The following is a 9,165-nucleotide window of genomic DNA, read 5'->3' on the forward strand; positions in this document are numbered from 1 at the left end:
ATTTTGGATGCATGAGAAGTATTCCCTCTCGATACAAGGTTTAGGCTAGCAAGGTTTATTTGAAACAAACACAAGGATGAACCGGTGCAGCAAAACTTACATAAAAGACATATTGTAAACATTATAAGACTCTACACCGTCTTCCTTGTTGTTCAAACTCAATACTAGAAATTATCTAGACCTTAGAGAGACCAAATATGCAAACCAAATTTTAGCATGCTCTATGTATTTCTTCATTAATAGGTGCAAAGTATATGATGCAAGAGCTTAAACATGAGCACAACAATTGCCAAGTATCACATTACCCAAGACATTAATAGCAATTACTACATGTATCATTTTCCAATTCCAACCATATAACAATTTAACGAAGGAGAAACTTCGCCATGAATACTATGAGTAGAAACTAAGGACATACTTGTCCATATGCTACAGCGGAGCGTGTCTCTCTCCCATAAAGTGAATGCTAATATCCATTTTATTCAAACAAAACAAAAAACAAAAACAAACCGACGCTCCAAGAAAAAGCACATAAGATGTGATGGAATAAAAATATAGTTTCAGGGGAGGAACCTGATAATGTTGTCGATGAAGAAGGGGATGCCTTGGGCATCCCCAAGCTTAGACGCTTGAGTCTTCTTGAAATATGCAGGGATGAACCACCGGGGCATCCCCAAGCTTAGAGCTTTCACTCTTCTTGATCATAGTATATCATCCTCCTTTCTTGACCCTTGAAAACTTCCTCCACACCAAACTCGAAACAACTCATTAGAGGGTTAGTGCACAATAAAAATTAACATATTCAGAGGTGACACAATCATTCTTAACACTTCTGGACATTGCATAATGCTACTGGACATTAGTGGATCAAAGAAATTCATCCAACATAGCAAAAGAGGCAATGCGAAATAAAAGGCAGAATCTGTCAAAACAGAACAGTTCGTATTGACGAATTTTAAAATGGCACCAGACTTGCTCAAATGAAAATGCCCAAATTGAATGAAAGTTGCGTACATATCTGAGGATCATGCACGTAAATTGGCTTAATTTTCTGAGCTACCTACAGGGAGGTAGACCCAGATTCGTGACAGCAAAGAAATCTGGAACTGCGCAGTAATCCAAATCTAGTACTTACTTTTCTATCAACGGCTTTACTTGGCACAACAAAACACAAAACTAAGATAAGGAGAGGTTGCTACAGTAGTAAACAACTTCCAGGACACAAATATAAAACAAAGTACTGTAGCAAAATAACACATGGGTTATCTCCCAAGAAGTTCTTTCTTTATAGCCGTTAAGATGGGCTCAGCAGTTTTAATGATGCACTCGCGAGAAATAGTATTTGAAGCAAAAGAGAGCATCAAGAGGCAAATTCAAAACACATTTAAGTCTAACATGCTTCCTATGCAAAGGAATCTTGTAAATAAACAAGTTCATGAAGAGCAAAGTAACAAGCATAGGAAGATAAAACAAGTGTAGCTTCAAAAATTTCAGCACATAGAGAGGTGTTTTAGTAACATGAAAATTGCTACAACCATATTTTCCTCTCTCATAATAACTTTCAGTAGCAACATTAGCAAACTCAACAATATAACTATCACATAAAGCATTCTTATCATGAGTCTCATGCATAAAATTATTACTCTCCACATAGGCATAATCAATTTTATTAGTTGTAGTGGGAGCAAATTCAACAAAGTAGCTATCATTATTATTCTCATCAAGTGTAGGAGGCATAGTATAATCACAACAAAATTTACTCTCCATAGTAGGTGGCACCAAAAGACCACTATCATTATAATCATCATAAATAGGAGGCAAAGTATCATCAAAGAAAATTTTCTCCTCAATGCTTGGTGGACTAAAAAGATCATGCTCATCAAAACCAGCTTCCCCAAGCTTAGAATTTTCCATATCATTAGCAACAATGGTGTTCAAAGTATTCATGCTAACATGTTCCATGGGTTTTTTAATTTTCGCATTAAACCATTCATGTCCTGACTCAGGAAATAGTACAAAGAGCTCACAGATGTTTTCCATTATGCCTAACTAGTGTAAACAAGAAACAAAAAGTTGCAATTGCAGGATCTAAAGGAAATAGCTTCGAGTACTTACAATGGCGGAAAATAGCTTAGTAGCCGAGATCCGGAGTGTGAGTACCTTTTACCTTTCCTCCCCGGCAACGGCGCCAGAAAAGTGCTTGATGTCTACGTTCCCCCTCCTTTCCTGTAGACAGTGTTGGGCCTCCAAGAGCAGAGGTTTGTAGAACAGCAGCAAGTTTTTCCTTAAGTGGATCACCCAAGGTTTATCGAACTCAGGGAGGAAGAGGTCAAAGATATCCCTCTCATGCAACCCTGCAACCACAAAGCAAGAAGTCTCTTGTGTCCCCAACACACCAAATAGGTGCACTAGTTCGGCGAAGAGATAGTGAAATACAGGTGGTATGAATATATATGAGCGGAGCAACGGTGCGTAAAATAGCTTGTCTGGCGTGTAGTTGATGGTGGTAGTATTGCAGCAGTAGTAACGCAAGAAACAAGAAACAAGCAGTAGTAACGCAGCAGTATTTAGGAACAAGGCCTAGGGATTACACTTTCACTAGTGGACACTCTCAACATTGATCACATAACAGAATAGATAAATGCATACTCTACACTCTTGTTGGATGATGAACACATTGCGTAGGATTACACGAACCCTCAATGCCGGAGTTAACAAACTCCACAATAATGCTCATATTTTAGTAACCTTATAGTGTAAGATAGATCAACAGACTAAACCAAGTACTAACATAGCATGCACACTGTCACCTTCATGCATATGTAGGAGGAATAGATCACATCAATATTATCATAGCAATAGTTAACTTCGCAATCTACAAGAGATCATGATCATAGCATAAACCAAGTACTAACACGGTGCACACACTGTCACCTTTACACACGTGCAGGAGGAATAGAACTACTTTAATAACTTTGCTAGAGTAGCACATAGATAAATTGTGATACAAACTCATATGAATCTCAATCATGTAAAGCAGCTCATGAGATTATTGTATTGAGGTACATGGGAGAGATGAACCACATAGCTACCGGTACAGCCCCGAGCCTCGATGGAGAACTACTCCCTCCTCATGGGAGCAGCAGCGGTGATGAAGATGGCGATGGAGATGGCAGCGGTGTCGATGGAGAAGCCTTCCGGGGGCACTTCCCCGTTGCGGCAGCGTGCCGGAACAGAGACTCCTGTCCCCCAGATCTTGGCCTCGCGATGGCGGCGGCTCTGGAAGGTTTCTGTGGTTTTCGTCGAACGTATCAGGGTTTTCGATCCAGGGGCTTTATATAGGCGAAGAGGCGGCGCAGGAGGGTCGAAGGGCTGGCCAAACCATAGGGGGGCGCGGGCCCCCCCTAGGCCACGCCAGGGTATGGTGTGGTGGGCCTGTGCCCCCCCTCTGGTCCCTCTCGTGTGTTCTGGATGCTTCCGGGGATTCTAAGATCTTTGGCGTTGATTTCGTCCGATTCCGAGAATATTTCGTTACTAGGATTTCTGAAACCAAAAACAGCAGAAAACAGGAACTGGCACTTCGGCATCTTGTTAATAGGTTAGTTCCAGAAAATGCACGAATATGACATAAAGTGTGCATAAAACATGTAGATAACATCAATAATGTGGCATGGAACATAAGAAATTATCGATACGTCGGAGACGTATCACATGTCGCGAAAGATTGCAATAAGCCCAAAAATCATATGCTTTGGGTGTCGTCAGGAAGGGCACATGTTGAAGGATTGCCCTAAGAAGAAGAATGGAGGAGGTCAGTCAGGAGGAGGAAACCGAGGCGGGAATACCGGAGGGAACTGGAAGAACAAGAAACCCTTCGGCAAGTTGAACTGCACCAGCTTGGAGGAGGTGGTGAACTCCGATCAGGCAGTGATAGGTACGCTTCAGATACTTACTCATCCTGGCGAAGTACTTTTCGACACTGGTGCAACTACATCATTTATTTCTCAGCAATTCATCATCAAACATGGGATTAGTTGCACAAAGTTAGATACACCTATCACCATACTTTTTGCGAGGGGAACGATAGTAGTAACCCATACCAAACAGAGACAGGTAATTATGATCAATAAGTGTGCGTTTGACGCAGACTTGTTCATTCTACCTATGAAGGACATTGATGTCATTCTTGGTATGAATTGGTTAGAGGCAAATGGAGCTTTGATAGATTGTGTGAACAAAACAGTGTCTCTAAAAAGCCTCGATGGAAGTAGAATGATCTACCAAGGAGATAAGCATACCCAGATTGAAGTAGAGCTGCAGTTGAATAGCATGAAGGAAGTAAAGCTGGAGGATATACCTGTAGTTAATGAATTCCAGGACGTTTTTCCTAAGGAATTACCTGGAATGCCACCAGATAGGGAGATAGAGTTTACTATCGACCTAATTCCAGGAACAGCTCCGATTGCTAAGGCACCATACAAGATGGGGCCTAAGGAGTTGAAAGAACTAAAGGAACAGTTGGATGACCTGGAACAGAAAGGATTTATTCAGGAGAGTATCTCACCATGGGGATCACCTGTGATATTTGTGGATAAAAGAGATGGAGGTCGGAGGATGTGCGGAGATTGTAGAAACCTGAATAATGTTACTATCAAGAACAAGTATCCACTTCCTAGAATACAAGATCTATTTGATCAAGTTAGAGGCGCGAGAGTCTTTTCCAAGATTGATCTAAGATCCGGATACCATCAGATAAAGATCAAGAAGGAAGACGTTCCGAAAACTGCCTTTGTCTCAAGGTACGGACATCATGAGTACCTAGTAGTACCTTTTGGATTAACCAATGCCCCAACAATCTTCATGAATCTTATGAATAAGATCTTCATGCCATGTCTAGACAAGTTTGTCATCGTGTTCATCGATGATATCTTGATATATTCTAAAGATAAAGCTGAACATGCTGAACATCTTAGGATAGTGTTGCAAACACTAAGAGAACATCAACTCTATGCCAAATTCAGCAAGTGTGAGTATTGGCTAGATCAAGTAGAATTTCTTGGTCATGTTATTAGCAAGGATGGGATAGCTGTTAACCCGAGCAAGGTAGCAACAATTTTAGAATGGGAAGCACCAAAGACTGTCAAAGAAATCCGAGGATTCTTAGGAATGGCAGGATACTATAGGAGATTCATTGAAGGATTCTCTAAGATAGCAGGACCAATGACTAAGCTGTTAAGGAAGAACACACCATTTGTGTGGTCTGATGAGTGTTAGAAGAGTTTTCAAACTCTGAAGGAGAAACTCACCACAACACCGGTGTTAGCAGTTCCGGAAGTTGGCAAGGATTACACCGTGTACTGTGACGCATCCAAACATGGATTGGGTTGCGTACTCATGCAAGATCGGAAGGTAATATCTTATGGATCGAGGTAACTCAGACCTCATGAAGTGAACTATCCAACACATGACTTAGAGTTAGCAGCAGTCATATTTGCACTTAAAACTTGGAGACATTTTTTCTACGGAGCCAAGTGTGAGCTCTATACTGATCATAAGAGTCTCAAGTACTTCTTCACTCAGAAGGAACTCAATATGAGACAGAAAAGATGGCTTGAACTGATCAAGGATTATGACTTGATGATACGCGTACAGCACGCGTCCGTTGGGAACCCCAAGAGGAAGGTGTGATGCGTACAGCGGCAAGTTTTCCCTCAGTAAGAAACCAAGGTTTATCGAACCAGTAGGAGCCAAGAAGCACGTTGAAGGTTGATGGCGGTGAGATGTAGTGCGGTGCAACACCAGGGATTCCGGCGCCAACGTGGAACCTGCACAACACAACCAAAGTACTTTGTCCCAACGTAACAGTGAGGTTGTCAATCTCACCGGCTTGCTGTAACAAAGGATTAGATGTATAGTGTGGATGATGATTGTTTACAGAGAACAGTAGAACGAGTATTGCAGTAGATTGTATTTCAGATGTAAAGAATAGGACCGGGGTCCACAGTTCACTAGAGATGTCTCTCCCATAAGATAATTAGCATGTTGGGTGAACAAATTACAATTGGGCAATTGACAAATAGAGAGGGCATGACCATGCACATACATGATATGATGAGTATTGTGAGATTTAATTGGGCATTACGACAAAGTACATAGACCGCTATCCAGCATGCATCTATGCCTAAAAAATCCACCTTCAGGTTATCATCCGAACCCCTTCCAGTATTAAGTTGCTAACAACAGACAATTGCATTAAGTATGGTGCGTAATGTAATCAATAACTACATCCTCGGACATAGCATCAATGTTTTATCCCTAGTGGCAACAACACATCCATAACCTTAGGGGTTTCTGTCACTCCCCCAGATTCACGAAGACATGAACCCACTATCGAGCATAAATACTCCCTCTTGGAGTTACTAGCATCAACTTGGCCAGAGCCTCTACTAATAACGGAGAGCATGCAAGATCATAAACAACACATAGATATAAATTGATAATCAACATAACATAGTATTCTCTATTCATCGGCTCCCAACAAACACAACATATAGCATTACAGATAGATGATCTTGATCATGTTTGGCAGCTCACAAGATCCGACAATGAAGCATAATAAGGAGAAGACAACCATCTAGCTACTGCTATGGACCCATAGTCCAGGGGTGAACTACTCACTCATCACTCCGGAGGCGACCATGGCGGTGTAGAGTCCTCCGGGAGATGAATCCCCTCTCCGGCAGGGTGCCGGAGGCGATCTCCTGAATCCCCCGAGATGGGATTGGCGGCGGCGGCGTCTCTGGAAGGTTTTCCGTATCGTGGCTCTCGGTACTGGGGGTTTCACGACGAAGGCTATTTGTAGGCGGAAGGGCAGGTCAAGGGGCGTCACGAGGGGCCCAGATGACAGGGCCGCGCGGCCAAGACCTGGGCCGCGCCGCCCTATCGTCTGGCCACCTCGTGGCCCCACTTCGTCAGCTCTCCGGTCTTCTGGAAGCTTCGTGTGAAAATAGGCCCCTGGGCGTTGATTTCGTCCAATTCCGAGAATATTTCCTTACTAGGATTTCTGAAACCAAAAACAACAGAAAACAGCAACTGGCTCTTCGGCATCTCGTCAATAGGTTAGTTCCAGAAAATGCATAAATATGATATAAAGTATGCATAAAACATGTAGATATCATCAATAATGTGGCATGGAACATAAGAAATTATCGATACGTCGGAGACGTATCAGCATCCCCAAGCTTAGTTTCTGCTCGTCCCGAGCAGGTAAACGATAACAAAGATAATTTCTGGAGTGACATGCCATCATAACCTTGATCATACTATTGTAAGCATATGTAATGAATGCAGCGATCCAAACAATGTAAATGACATGAGTAAACAAATGAATCATATAGCAAAGACTTTTCATGAATAGTACTTCAAGACAAGCATCAATAAGTCTTGCATAAGAGTTAACTCATAAAGCAATAATTCAAAGTAGAGACATTGAAGGAACACAAAGGAAGATGAAGTTTCAGCGGTTGCTTTCAACTTATAACATGTATATCTCATGGATATTGTCAATGTAAAGTAATATAACAAGTGCAATATGCAAGTATGTAGGAATCAATGCACAGTTCACAGAAGTGTTTGCTTCTTGAGGTGGAGAGAGATAGGTGAACTGACTCAACATAAAAGTAAAAGAATGGTCCTTCAAAGAGGAAAGCATCGATTGCTATATTTGTGCTAGAGCTTTGGTTTTGAAAACATATAGAGAGCATAAAAGTAAAATTTTGAGAGGTGTTTGTTGTTGTCAACGAATGGTAGCGGGTACTCTAACCCCCTTGCCAGACAAACCTTCAAAGAGCGGCTCCCATTTTATTTTATTTTTGAGTGGCACTCCTTCCAACCTTTCTTTCACAAACCATGGCTAACCGAATCCTCGGGTGCCTGCCAACAATCTCATACCATGAAGGAGTGCCTTTTTATTTTTAGTTTTATTATGCTGACACTCCTCCCCACCTTTGCTTTCTCAAGCCATGGCTAACCGAATCCTTCGGGTGCCGTCCAACAATCACATACCATGGAGGAGTGTCTATTTTTGTTAATTAATTTGGGACTGGGAATCCCATTGCCAGCTCTTTTTGCAAAATTATTGGATAAGCGGATGAAGCCACTAGTCCATTGGTGAAAGTTGCCCAACAAGATTGAAAGATAAACACCACATACTTCCTCATGAGCTATAAAACATTGACACAAATCAGAGGTGATAAATTTTTGAATTGTTTAAAGGTAGCACTCAAGCAATTTACTTTGGAATGGCGGAGAAATACCATGTAGTAGGTAGGTATGGTGGACACAAATGGCATAGTGGTTGGCTCAAGTATTTTGGATGCATGAGAAGTATTCCCTCTCGATACAAGGTTTAGGCTAGCAAGGTTATTTAAAACAAACACAAGGATGAAGCGGTACAGCAAAACTCACATAAAAGACATATTGTAAACATTATAAGACTCTACACCGTCTTCCTTGTTGTTCAAACTCAATACTAGAAATTATCTAGACCTTAGAGAGACCGATTATGCAAACCAAATTTTAGCACGCTCTATGTATTTCTTCATTAATAGGTGTAAAGTATATGATGCAAGAGCTTAAACATGAGCACAACAATTGCCAAGTATCACATTATCCAAAACATTTTAGCAATTACTACATGTATCATTTTCCAATTCCAACCATATAACAATTTAACGAAGAAGAAACTTCGCCATGAATACTATGAGTAAAGCCTAAGGACATATTTGTCCATATGCAAAAGCGGAGCGTGTCTCTCTCCCACACAATGAATGCTAGGATCCATTTTATTCAAACAAAACAAAAACAAAAACAAACCGACGCTCCAAGCAAAGCACATAAGATGTGATGGAATAAAAATATAGTTTCAGGGGAGGAACCTGATAATGTTGTCGATGAAGAAGGGGATGCCTTGGGCATCCCCAAGCTTAGACGCTTGAGTCTTCTTGATATATGCAGGGGTGAACCACCGGGGCATCCCCAAGCTTAGAGCTTTCACTCTCCTTGATCATGTTGTATCATCTCCCTCTCTTGATCCTTGAAAACTTCCTCCACACCAAACTCAGAACAACTTATTAGAGAGTTAGTGCACAATTAAAATATACATGT

The sequence above is a fragment of the Lolium perenne genome, chromosome 6 (assembly GCF_019359855.2).
Source record: "Lolium perenne isolate Kyuss_39 chromosome 6, Kyuss_2.0, whole genome shotgun sequence".
Lineage (NCBI taxonomy): Eukaryota > Viridiplantae > Streptophyta > Magnoliopsida > Poales > Poaceae > Lolium > Lolium perenne.